The following is a 12,578-nucleotide window of genomic DNA, read 5'->3' on the forward strand; positions in this document are numbered from 1 at the left end:
TCTCTACAGGGTGATTTGTTTCTAGCTGATCTCTCTACAAGTTGAATTGTGTGTAGCTGATCTCTCTACAGGTTGATTTGTTTGTAGCCGATCTCTCTACAAGGTAATTTGTTTGTAACTGAACTGTCTATAAGGTGATTTGTTTGTAGCTGATCTCTCTGCAGGTTGATTTGTTTTAGCTGAACTCTCTACAAGGTGATTGCTTGTAGCTAAACTCCTTACATTGTGTCTAGTTTCTAGCTGATGTCTCTACAGGGTAATTTGTTGTAGCTGAACTCTCTACAGGGTGATTTGTTTCTCTCTACAGGTAGATTTGTGTTGATTTTGTTCATTGCTGATCGCTCTAAAGGTTGATTTGTTGTAGCTGAACACTCTGCCAAGTGTTTTGTTTGTAGCTGATCTCTCTACAGGGTAATTTGTTTGTAGCTGAACTCTCTCCACAGTGACTTGTGTGTAGCTGAATTCTGTGTAGCTGAATTCTCTAGAGAGTGACTTAATTGTAGCTGAATTCTCTACAGGGTGCATGACTTGTTTATAGCTGAACTTTCTTCAGTGTGACTTGTAATGTTCTGAATCTCTACAGTGATATATTTGTAGCTTAACTCTCCACAGCGTGACTTGCTTCTTGCTGAACTGTCTATAAGATAACTGTTAGCGGCTGAAGTCCCTACAGAATAACTTGTAATGTAATAGAATTCTATAATGGAGTAAATAAATTAGCTGAATGCTCTATTAGGGTGACTGTTCTATTAGAGTATCTCGATCTCGCATTTGCTACACGGAGTTGGCTTTCGAATCATAACTCAGTGGTTTGTAATCCAATTCTTCTATACTACTGCAAGGACTTTCAATGAAGATTATTCAGCTATACAGCGATTTTCAGCTCATTGCTCTAAGCGGTTTGCCTAGTAGGCGTGAAAACTAATACTTTTTATTCCTAAAAATCGATCGCGTAATTGTGACACAGGTTGGTTTTTGTGTCATATCTCCGTGGTCTTTATCTCGATTCCTTTCAAACCACCAAAAGGCACTCCTACGATGGTTACTCCATCTACATAGCAATTTTCAACTCATTCCATGAAGTGGTTTACCCTGTAGGCGTGACAACAAATCGATCTTGTTTTACGCGAATAATCGGTCATAACTCCCAAACCATTCATCGGATTTGCACCAAATGTGATGCTAGGATTCGCCTTTGGACTCCCCTTCGGTGTGCCAAATTTCAAGGCGATCGGAGTACGCGTTTGCGTTTTATAGCAATTTTTGCAAGTGTGCGAAAAGACGAAGAAGAAAAAAAAACCAAGAAAAAAAACGAAACTTTGGCCACTCGTATCTCGGAAGTGGCCTGAGTGATTTCCTTCAACTTTGGAATGTAGACTCCCCTAGTTGGCGGGCAACTCTGCAGCAAATTTGGTTTCAATCGGATAATGTATCACCAAGATACAAAAGTGTGAAAATGACGTTTTCTTTCTTCCTGTCAATATACTCACGGTGTGGCGCGACGGCTTCTTGGGCCGCACGACACACTATCGTGTGTCTTGATACAACATCTTCTTACATATATTCACAACTCGTTCACATCATCTTAACTAACTATTAAATACTAACCCAAGATATTTGATATTTCTGTTTGTTAGTGATGTTTTCAAATTTAATATCTGGAAAGGGCTGTGAGTTTTTACACCGAGTGGTGCTGAACCACATAACACAGGATTTCATGACATTAAGTTGCATTCAATATGATCTACCACGATTAAGTTGATTACAATTGACGATTAAGTTTATAAGTAGCTTACACTGGGTTCTACCAGGACAAATTGCTGTGGTGTCATCTGCATATTGCAACAAATCAACAACACGCCATTGTCAATCACAGAAGGAAGTGTATATATAAATTAGAAATAGCAAGGGCCCTAAGCCACTGCCTTGAGGAACACCCCCTTTTCCAGGGTGAGAACTAATTGTTGTATTTCATGCCTTGCTGTAAGATAATCTTTAAACCATTTCAATACAGAACAGGACAAGTCAGGGTCTTTCCAATAGAATACTCTGATCAAGTGAATCATACACTTTACGCAGGTCCAAGAATGTAGCATACAGTGAGTCACCCTTATCCAAACTTGAAGTGATTGAGTCCATGCAACCAATAGAATGTCATAATATGTTGATTTTCCATGCTGGTATGCACCTTGGTGTGGGACTGTGGATGTAATATATAATTAGATTGCAAATGAGCAGACAACTGATCAGCAACCAACTTTTCTAAGATCTCTGCAATCACCGAGACAACAGCAATTGGCTGGAAGTTTGATGGGTCATCACATGAGCCCCCCTTATGAACAGGTGTGATGTGAGAACATTTCCATTCTAGTAGAATTATACCAGTTCGAAGAGATTCATTATAAAGTGCTGTAAGAGGTTCAGCAATTTCAGTAGCTATTTCCTCAAGGAAACAGGCTGAAAACCATCTGGTCCAGCTGATTTAGATGTATCTAATGAGGTCAAATGTGATAAGACAATGTCAACTCACAAAACTGAAAAGCATTACTTGGACTATCAGTAGGCATATTAAAATGTCCATGCCTTGTGATGATCTTAGTGAAAAATTATTGTTACAGTATGGATAAAAGCACCATTTTTGGCACACAAATATTAGAAGGGATGCCCACCAAATCTAATTATGTGTGGGCTGAAAACAAAATGTCCACCAAGTAGCCCCAGGTTAGTAGATTTATGGTATATCACACTCTTGAATATGGAGTGAAATGCACTTACGTAGTTTTCCTATTTTAATTTAATTATGTTTGGCATTCAATATGTACAGACTTGTTAAATGAATTAGTAAATTCCACTGTAAGTTAACTTTTGCATGTGTGCAATTTGAGTAGTCTTCTTAGACCAGTTAGTGATGACAGTTACCACTAATGTCTAAGATGCATGTTCACAACCACACTTTGGCTAATGCATTAACAGGAATTTGGACCACACGAAGTTTGGCTCAAGCTATAGCTCATGCACGCCATGCAGTTTGGTAATTGACTGTTAACGTTAGACCCTACTAAAATTTTACACATGCAAAAGTTAACTTACAGTGCACTCCAAATGATATACCATAAATGTACTTTACTGGCACTACTTGATGACCATTTTGTTTTCAGCCCACACATAATTAGGTTTATACATCTTTCCCAGCACCTTTTAAAGTTTCCACCAATGTAAGTTTGTCTTTATGACAAGCTATTGCTCAGCAATGCAGGTTCATTTGCTGAACAACTTACCCTAGCATCTTTAATAAAAACCTTGTCAATGCCTAGCTATATGGATCTTGCTTGTATACAGTACTCATGTGGGTGTATAGCCATACATATATATAGAGTTAACTTAAGTCTGTGTGGATGTGGTATAGCATCTATACCAGTCATCAGTTAAAATGCAATGGTGTTGTTAGGCCACTATAAATAAATTCTCTGTTCCCCATCCTGTACCTCAATAGCTATCCAGGGATATTTGCATGTGGGCAGGTCCATTTCCATTAGTTCATTATGAGATTAACACCTCACCATGCACAACCAATTTGAACGGATGGCCTTAACATAGCTAGCTAACTATCTTCATAAATCTAAGTTCTTCAGTGATTTGGGTTTTCTCCACACATGCAATCCTGGGTCCCTCCAATCCAAGGATAATGAGTTCGACCTTGCCAATGTAACTACTATATGACTTCTCCATAGAGAAATACATACTGATATCACATAATAGTTGTTATAGCAACAATTAGATCACTGTAGAGTGTGATAAGCCACTTTAATAGTTTGGATGCCAGGTTAGCTATAAAACACATTATTAATTGTGTATAGCATATAATATGATGGGTTAATAGCCGCTTGCATAGTGGTGCCTGCATGATCCAGGCTAGTCTGTGTTCCATCCACATTTTTATTGTACAGCTGTGTGTAGCTGGTATATTGCACTGATAGCTATGTATGACACTGTTGTGTACTGGCAGTAAACAATTGGTAGCTAAATAACTATATTTCATTCAAATGTTTGCTTTTTATGGTGGCTATAGCTACAATTCATGGCCCTAATGCAGTTACGAAGTGAACACTGATATCTATATTTTTACATATATGTACATATCAATCTAATCCAAAACAGCCGAACTGTAAAAAAAGAGTGCGGCCCTCAAAAAAGCTATGGTGAAAAAAGATGTCACATCTTTTTTCACCATAGCCTTTTTGAGGGTGTCACATCTTTTTTCACCATAGACTTTTTGAGGGCCGCACTCTTTTTTACAGCTCAGCTGTTTTGGATTAGATTTCACTTCTTTTTGTATTTTTGTATACCCCAAGGCCAGCTTTGGGGCTTTTTAACATATCTTTTTTCTTTACCACACAGGAAGAAGAAAAAGATGAAGAAGATTTTAAATACTTTAACTATTTCTAATTTTATCAGTAAATTCTCTATAGGGTGATTTGTTTGCAGCTGAACTATCTACAAGGTAACTTCTTCTAGCTGATCTCTCTACATGGTGATTTGTTTGTAGCTGAATTCTGTACAGGTGATTTGTTTGCAGCTGAGCTCTTTACAGAATGGTTTCTTTGTAGCTGAACTCTCTACAAGGTAACTTCTTCTAGCTGATCTCTGTACTGGGAGATTTGTTTGTAGCTGAACTATCTACAAGGTAACTTCTTCTAGCTGATCTCTCTACAGGGAGATTTGTTTGTAGCTGAATTCTGTACAGGTGATTTGTTTGCAGCTGAGCTCTTTACAGAATGGTTTCTTTGTAGCTGAACTCTCTACAAGGTAACTTCTTCTAGCTGATCTCTGTACTGGGAGATTTGTTTGTAGCTGAACTCTCTACAGGTGATTTGTTTGCAGCTGAATTCTCTACATGATGGTTTCTTTGCAGCTGAACTCTCTACAAGGTAACTTCTTCTAGTTGATCTCTCTACAGGGTGATTTATTTGTAGCTGAATTCTGTACAGGTGATTTGTTTGCAGCTGAGCTCTTTACAGAATGGTTTCTTTGTAGCTGAACTCTCTACAAGGTAACTTCTTCTAGCTGATCTCTGTACTGGGAGATTTGTTTGTAGCTGAACTCTCTACAGGTGATTTGTTTGCAGCTGAATTCTCTACATGATGGTTTCTTTGCAGCTGAACTCTCTACAAGGTAACTTCTTCTAACTGATCTCTCTACAGGGTGATATGTTTGTAGCTGAATTCTGTATATAGGTGATTTGTTTGCAGCTGAGCTCTTTACAGAATGGTTTCTTGGTAGCTGAACTCTCTACAAGGTAACTTCTTCTAGCTGAACTCTCTACATGGTGGTTTGTTTGTAGCTGAATTCTCTACATGGTGGTTTCTTTGTGAATGAACTCTCTACAAGGTGACTCCTTCTAGCTGATCTTTCTACAGGGTGATTTGTTTGTAGCTGAATTCTATACATGTGATTTGTTTACAGCTGAGCTCTTTACAGAATGGTTTCTTTGTAGCTGAACTCTCTACAAGGTAACTTCTTCTAGCTGAACTCTCTACATGGTGGTTTGTTTGTAGCTGAACTCTCTACAAGGTGACTTCTTCTAGCTGATCTTTCTACAGGGTGATTTGATTGTAGCTGAACTATCTACAAGGTAACATCTTCTAGCTGCTCTCTCTACAAGGTAAATTGTTTGTAGCTGAACTCTCTATAGGGTTATCTGTTTGTAATTGAACTCTCTACAGGATGGTTTCTTTGTAGCTGCTCTCTCTATGGGGTGACTTGTTTCTAGTTGATCTCTCTACAGGGTGAACTTGTTTCTGGCTGAACTATCTACAGATGATTTGTTTGCAGCTGAACTCTCTACAAGGTGATTTCTTCTAGCTGATCTCTCTACAGGGTGATCTGTTCATAGCTGAACTTTCTACAGGGTGATTTGTTTGCAGCTGAAATCTTTATATGATGGTTTCTTTGTAGCTGAGCTCTGTACAAGGTAGCTTCTTCTAGCTGATCTCTCTATAGGGTGACTTGTTTGTAGCTAAAATATCTGCAGGGTGATTTGTTTATAGTTGAACTCTCTACAAGGTGATCCTTCTAGCTGATCTCTCTACAGGATGACTTTTTCTAGCTGAACTCTCTATAGGGTGATCTATTCATAGCTGCACTCTCTACAGGGTGATATGTTTGCAGTTGAACTCTCTACATGGTGGTTCCTTTGTAACTAAACTCTCTATAAGGTGATGTCTTGTAGCTGATCTCTCTACTGGATGACTAATTGTTTCTAGCTGATCTCTCTATAGAGTTATAACCTTCTCTATAGAGTTATAACATGTTTGTATAGCTGAACTCTTTACAGAGTGGTTTTTTTAATTGGTTGCTGAACTCTCCAGCTACACAGTGACTTGTATGTACTGTAGAGTGACTTGTTTGTAGCTGAAGTCTCTACAGAGTTACTTACTTGTAGCTGAACATTGCATAAAGTAACTTGTTTGTAGCTGATCTAGATGAACTCTCTACTGGGTAGCTATTTTGTAGCTGAACCCTTTACGCAGCGACTTGTTTGTAGCTGAAGTCTCTACAGAGTGACTTGTTGTCTCTACAAGGTGACTTGTTTATAGCTGAATTCTCTTCAGTGTGACTTATAATGTTCTGAATCTCTACAGCAACATAATTGTAACTGAACTCTCTACAGGGTGACTTGCTTGTAGCTGAATTGTCTATAAGATTAACTGTTTGTAGCTGAACTCCTTACAGAATAGCTTGCAATGTCATATAATTCTGTAATGGAGTAAGTTATATACATAGCTGAATGCTCTATTAGGGTGACTGTTCTATTAGAGTATCTCGATCTCGCATATGCTACACGTAGTTGGCTTTGGAATCATAACTCAGTGGTTTGTAATCCGATTCTTCTGTACTACTGCAAGGAATCTCTACGATAATTATTCCAGCTACACACCGATTTTCAGCTCACTGCTCTAAGCGGTTTGCCTGGTAGGCGTGAAAACTAATAGTTTTTTATTCATAAAAATCGATCGCGTAATTGTGACACAGGTTGGATTTTGTGTCATATCTCCATGGTAGGGTCCGCAATCCGAGAAATCAACTTTCACAAATCAATCCCCCTACCATTGTGGGATGTTCATTGTAGTATCCCATTGCTAGATCCACCATGAAACCGGAGGCACGATTGGTGTCTTCACAGAACTATCGATTTTAGTATTTCGTGAGATGCAAAAATTATTTTTTAAATTTCGTGCTCTACACAAAGAACAGGATAGAACTTGCTACTTAGATAGGTATTATCTAGAGGTAATGTAGTTAAAAAGTACGCTCAGTAATAAGTAAACAATTCACTGGGTTACCGGCACAAGGTTGCTTTCTCTCAAAAAGCAGAAAACAAAACACGAATTTTCAAATTCAAAGTGCCCTACCAGCCAAGACAAGAAAAGCCAACTCTTCCTCATAGTGATGTGATAAGGTTGGATGCATAGTCTGTCTATGCTGTTAGTCTGGAAAGGATCTGAGACTTTTCACCATCTGGGTGAAGAAGGTCAAAATTTTCGTGCGTCATTTCAAGGGATTCTCTCAATGGTACCAAAGTGCTTTCCAGTACTTCTGATACCACACTGGTCACTTAATTTTGTTCAGAATGATGATAAAAGATGATTCAAAACGTTTGGTAGTAGTAGTAGTTGGTATTTCTATGATTTCATATGATGTGGTATACCAGCAGCTCACCAGGAGCTCCACCCAGCTTGAATCAAAAATGAAAGATTTTGTGCATTTTTCGGTTTGTTTCGGTTTGTTTTACAGTATGATAGTGATGTAGGGTGATCTAGTGAAGATTCGAAGCTGCTGTGGAGCGTGAGAGGTGAAGTCGAATTTGGACGATTTTGCTGCCTCCCTTGATGCATAGCTTAGAGCGAGGCGTGGAAGCTGTGGATGAAACAATGATTGACAACCGCTATTACCAAACGTTCAGGGACATCTTTTGCCATAGTTTTAGTCTATAATTGATGATTGTTGTGGCTGCAGAAGCGCTGGAAATGGCTAGAAAGCGCGACACAATTCTTTGATGCTGCAGAAAATTTTGACGCTAGTCACCCAGATGGTGAGAAGTCTCAGATCTTTTCCAAACTAACAGCATAGACAGACTATGCACCCAACCGTATCGAAACACTATGAGGAAGAGTTGGCTTCTCTTGCCCTGGGTGGTAGGGCAGTTTGAATTCGAAACTTCGTATTTCTTTGTCTGTTTTTTCAAAGAAATCAACCCTGTGCCGGGCACCCAGCAAATCATTTACTTATTTCTGTGCGTACTTTTCAACTACAACAACTCTGGATACGATTTGGCTAAGTAGCAAGTTTCATCCGGTCCTTTGTGTGGAGCACGAAATTTTAAAAATAAATCTTGCATCTTGTGAGATACTGAAAATGATATTTCTGTGAAGACAACAATCGTGCCTCCGGTTTCATGGTGGATCAAGCAATGGGATACTACAATGAACATCCCACAATGGTAGGGGGGTTGATTTGTAAAAGTTGATTTTTCGGATTGCGGACCCTATCCATGGCCTTTAACTGGATTCCTTTCAAACCACAAAAAGGCACCCCTACGATAGTTACTCCATCTACATAGCAATTTTCAGCTCATTCCTTCAAGCGGTTTACCCTGTGGGCGTGACAGACCTTCGACCTTATTTTACGCAAATAATTGGTCATAACTCTGTGAATGTTCATCGGATCCCTACCAATCTTGGTACTGAGATTCGCCTTAATGAGCCCTTTAAGTATACCAAATTTCAGCCCGATTGGAGCACGCATTCGCGTTTTATGGCAGATTTTGCAAAGTGTGCGAAAAGAAGTAGAAGAAGAAAAAAAAACCCAAACTTTGGCCGCTCGTATCTCGGAAATGGATGGAGCGATTTTCTTCAAATTAGGAATGTGGACTCCCCTACCTAGCAGGCACATCTGCAGCAACTTTGGTTTCAATCGGATAAGGAATCACGGAGCTACAAAGGTGTGAAAATCGCGTTTACTTTCTTCCTGTAAATATACTCACGGTGTGGCGCGCCAGCTTCTTGGGCCGCACGACACACTACCGTGTGTCTTGATTGTCATAACATTTCTTTCAAATTTTGACAGGTGCTCTATACTACACCTGCCTACACAAGTGGCAATACACTGAATACAGCAGCATGAATAGATGTACAAAATAACATAATACACCATTCATTGAACTATGCATTGAGATACAGACATCAGGAAGACTTCGATTTAGCTACAAACAATTGAGTGTAGCAAGGATGTATCTTGCATATCCAAGTACATGACATAAATTCAGGAGTTCTACAGATTCCCTAAAAACTGCTGACTGTAGCAATAGAAGCTCATACTCAGTTTTGCATCACCACATTTTATATAATGCTACAATGTGTAGAAATATTATAAGTCCCTTATCACAATGACAAATCTGTTAGTAACTACTTCATATTCGTATGAATACTCTATTAGAGTGCACTTGACTGCTCTATTAGAGTATTGGTGACTGCTCTATTAGAGTATCTCAATCTATAATATTTTAATATCCCCCTCTGTATGTATCTAGATCCTTACCTGGATCCCTGGATCATGTTTACAGTAGTTAATACGAATCAACACCGCGGTATTCTTAATATCGTTTCCAAGAATTTTTGACGATACTGGTATCGTTTCATCAGAATATCGCGGTTTGACTATATAACCGAGATACCGCCCACCCCTACTTTCCCCTACCAATCAGTAATCCCATAATCAATCATATGGATGATATCCGTAATGACGTTTTCTGACGTCACAAAACAAAATGGCCGTGTTAGTGTGGGGATTTTGTACAGGGAGGTATTGGGCGAGATAGTGTTTCCCTATGATAGCATTTATAAATTCGAAAAAGGGTGAAGGTGAGACATATAGTATATAATGCAATACAAATAAGCCTAGTATTTATATTTATATATATATATTTCAAGGGTGGATTTAGAAGGGGTGCTTGGAGTCATAGGCGGCGGAAAGAGGGGGGCTAGGGGGCTAAAGCCCCCATCGGTCTGCTGAGGGGGGCTTAGCCCCCCCTCAGAATGATATCACGCAAAATTATTATTCTTGGAGTGTGGCTGAAAACCGCGATGAAGATCGAGATACTTAATAGAGCAGTCACTCTAATAAGCAGTCACAGTATTAGAGCAGTGTGTAGTGAGCTATATAGGGATTTTATGTAGTTTATCAGCTATAAATGCGTAGCTGGTGAGGTGGGTAGCTATTCTCAGTTGGCTGTGATCTTTTTTTTTTTTTTTTTGGTCTCACCTTAGCTACCAAACCAGAGACAATGTAGATCATTTCCATAAGTCTGGTCAGCCCAGCCCCCCCTCATATCAACTACTTCCTCCGCCCCTGCTTGGGGTGCTGAAGCACCCCCTCCAAAATTTTACCATGTGCAAGCTAGAAAGCTTCTAGAAGTTGCAGTACAGATGCAATTGCATCTTATACGTACGTATACATGGGCAATGAAAAGATGGAAAGAGAAGGGAGAATGGCTAATCTTTACTTAGAATTACTAAGAGAGTTCAAATTATACTTTTGGTGTGAGACTTAACCTAAAAGCTGCTAAAAATCGAAATACTCTAATAGAACAGTCAATCACTCTAATAGAACATCCACCATAATGGTTTTTTTCAAGAAGTTGCTAGTGTGTTTTCTTTTCTTGTGCACTGCTATCTTACCATTGCTCCTAACATCCTGCCATATACTAATCACTTTCTGAGAACAACTTCTGTCAAATAGTTTAATATAATAGTGGGTATTTTCAGTTGTTGCTACATTGATGCTTGGGTTGACATGCTTAAGTAAAACAGTTAATTTCTTAGCATGTATACAGTTAACAAGGCTGTAGTATCTGAGAACTGTTTGTTTTTGCTTTATCAGTACCAAAGTTCCATGCTGCATTTTATCTGAATCTAGCATCAATTGAAGCTAATAAAATTTTAATGACATACAGGGTTTTCACTCCCAAACCCCTTGAAGCTCAACTTTATAAACTCAAATGATACCACAGCATTTATGCTGTCATGCTATAAGGGGGTTAGTTGTGGTCAAAAACTAGTTGTATATGTAAGTGACTTTGGACTCCGGTTGTAAAAAATTAATATGGTGATGAGGCCATATAGATGTAAAAATCAGAATGAAATAGTAACAAAACAGTCTGTGGCTATATATATACACTGCAAAGTTGAAGTTACTTTTGTGTGCATTTTAAATCTCTACAGTAAGCTTAAGATCCAATCTTGTGTATGTCTTTGACAATACACTATTATGTATTGCCTTATAATCCAATAGCATTTGAAAGTGTAGTTCTGTTTTCCTAAAATTGCTTACAACTGAACTCATCCATCTTGTACCCCACAATCTTTCAGTACAATAGAGTATTTGGTTAAAAATAGCTTCCAGATTCAATCTTGTGATAGCTATATTCCAAAATTTTTCAGAGGGAGCATCACCCCAGATCCCCTAGCTGGAAAATTCTACGTATGCACTCTCTATAAACTGCATGGTGAGTGTATACTTGCCCTCTCAAGCCCTCTCTTCATTATTATTGTTTGGACATTATAGTTTGAGCCATGAGACTGTAAAGCACACCAGTATTACCTTAAGCCAAGCAATGCACTAAATTTAGTGATCTTATATATTGATGGATTTACCATACAGATTTTATTAATTTGTAAAAAAAAACCTAACTCTAAAATTGCTAAATAAATTAATTAATGTACCGCTAAATTAAGGTATTTCAAACACAAAATTAATGGCAAGTATTGATCATGTGTAGCTGCATCCTTCTCCTTCCTGTTCTTTATGTAAAGAATATATTTTCAGTTACTGGCTGTGCCTTTATGTGACAGCTAGTAGCTATTACAACTATTCTGGAATAATGATGTCATTTCATCATTATTTCACTTAGGTGACTCACAATGCTTTACAAGCATTGTGAATCACTTAAACAAAGTGGCATCATTTTTCAGTCAAACATATTGCTAAATTTTAATACTGAATTGGCTAAATTTACAAAATTTTCTGTGGGGGCATGCCCCCAGACCCCCCTAGATAGAGCATGCTCTGCCCAGACCCCCCTAGATAGATGCTTCGCACACAATAGCTAGTGGTATTAACCAGTTGTTGTATATCTTAGCCAACCAACCATTATTTTAGCACCTCTCCTCCTGAAATTCTAGATCCGCCCCTGTTACAGGATGCATTGTTTGCAGCTGAACTCTCTACAGGGTGATTTATTCATAGCTGAACTCTCTACAGGGTGATTTCTTTGCAGCTGAACTCTCTACATGATGGTTTCTTTGTAACTGAACTCTCTACAAGGTAACTTCTTCTAGCTGATCTTTCTACAGGACGGTTTGTTTGTAGCTGAATTCTCTACAGGGTGATTTATTTGCAGCTGAACTCTCTATAAGGTGAATTCTTCTAGCTGAACTCTCTACAGGGTGATCTTTTCGTAGCTGAACTCTCTCCACGGTGATTTTTTTGCAGCTGAACTCTCTACATGATGGTTTCTTTGT

This window comes from Dysidea avara, chromosome 7, assembly GCF_963678975.1.
Source record: "Dysidea avara chromosome 7, odDysAvar1.4, whole genome shotgun sequence".
Lineage (NCBI taxonomy): Eukaryota > Metazoa > Porifera > Demospongiae > Dictyoceratida > Dysideidae > Dysidea > Dysidea avara.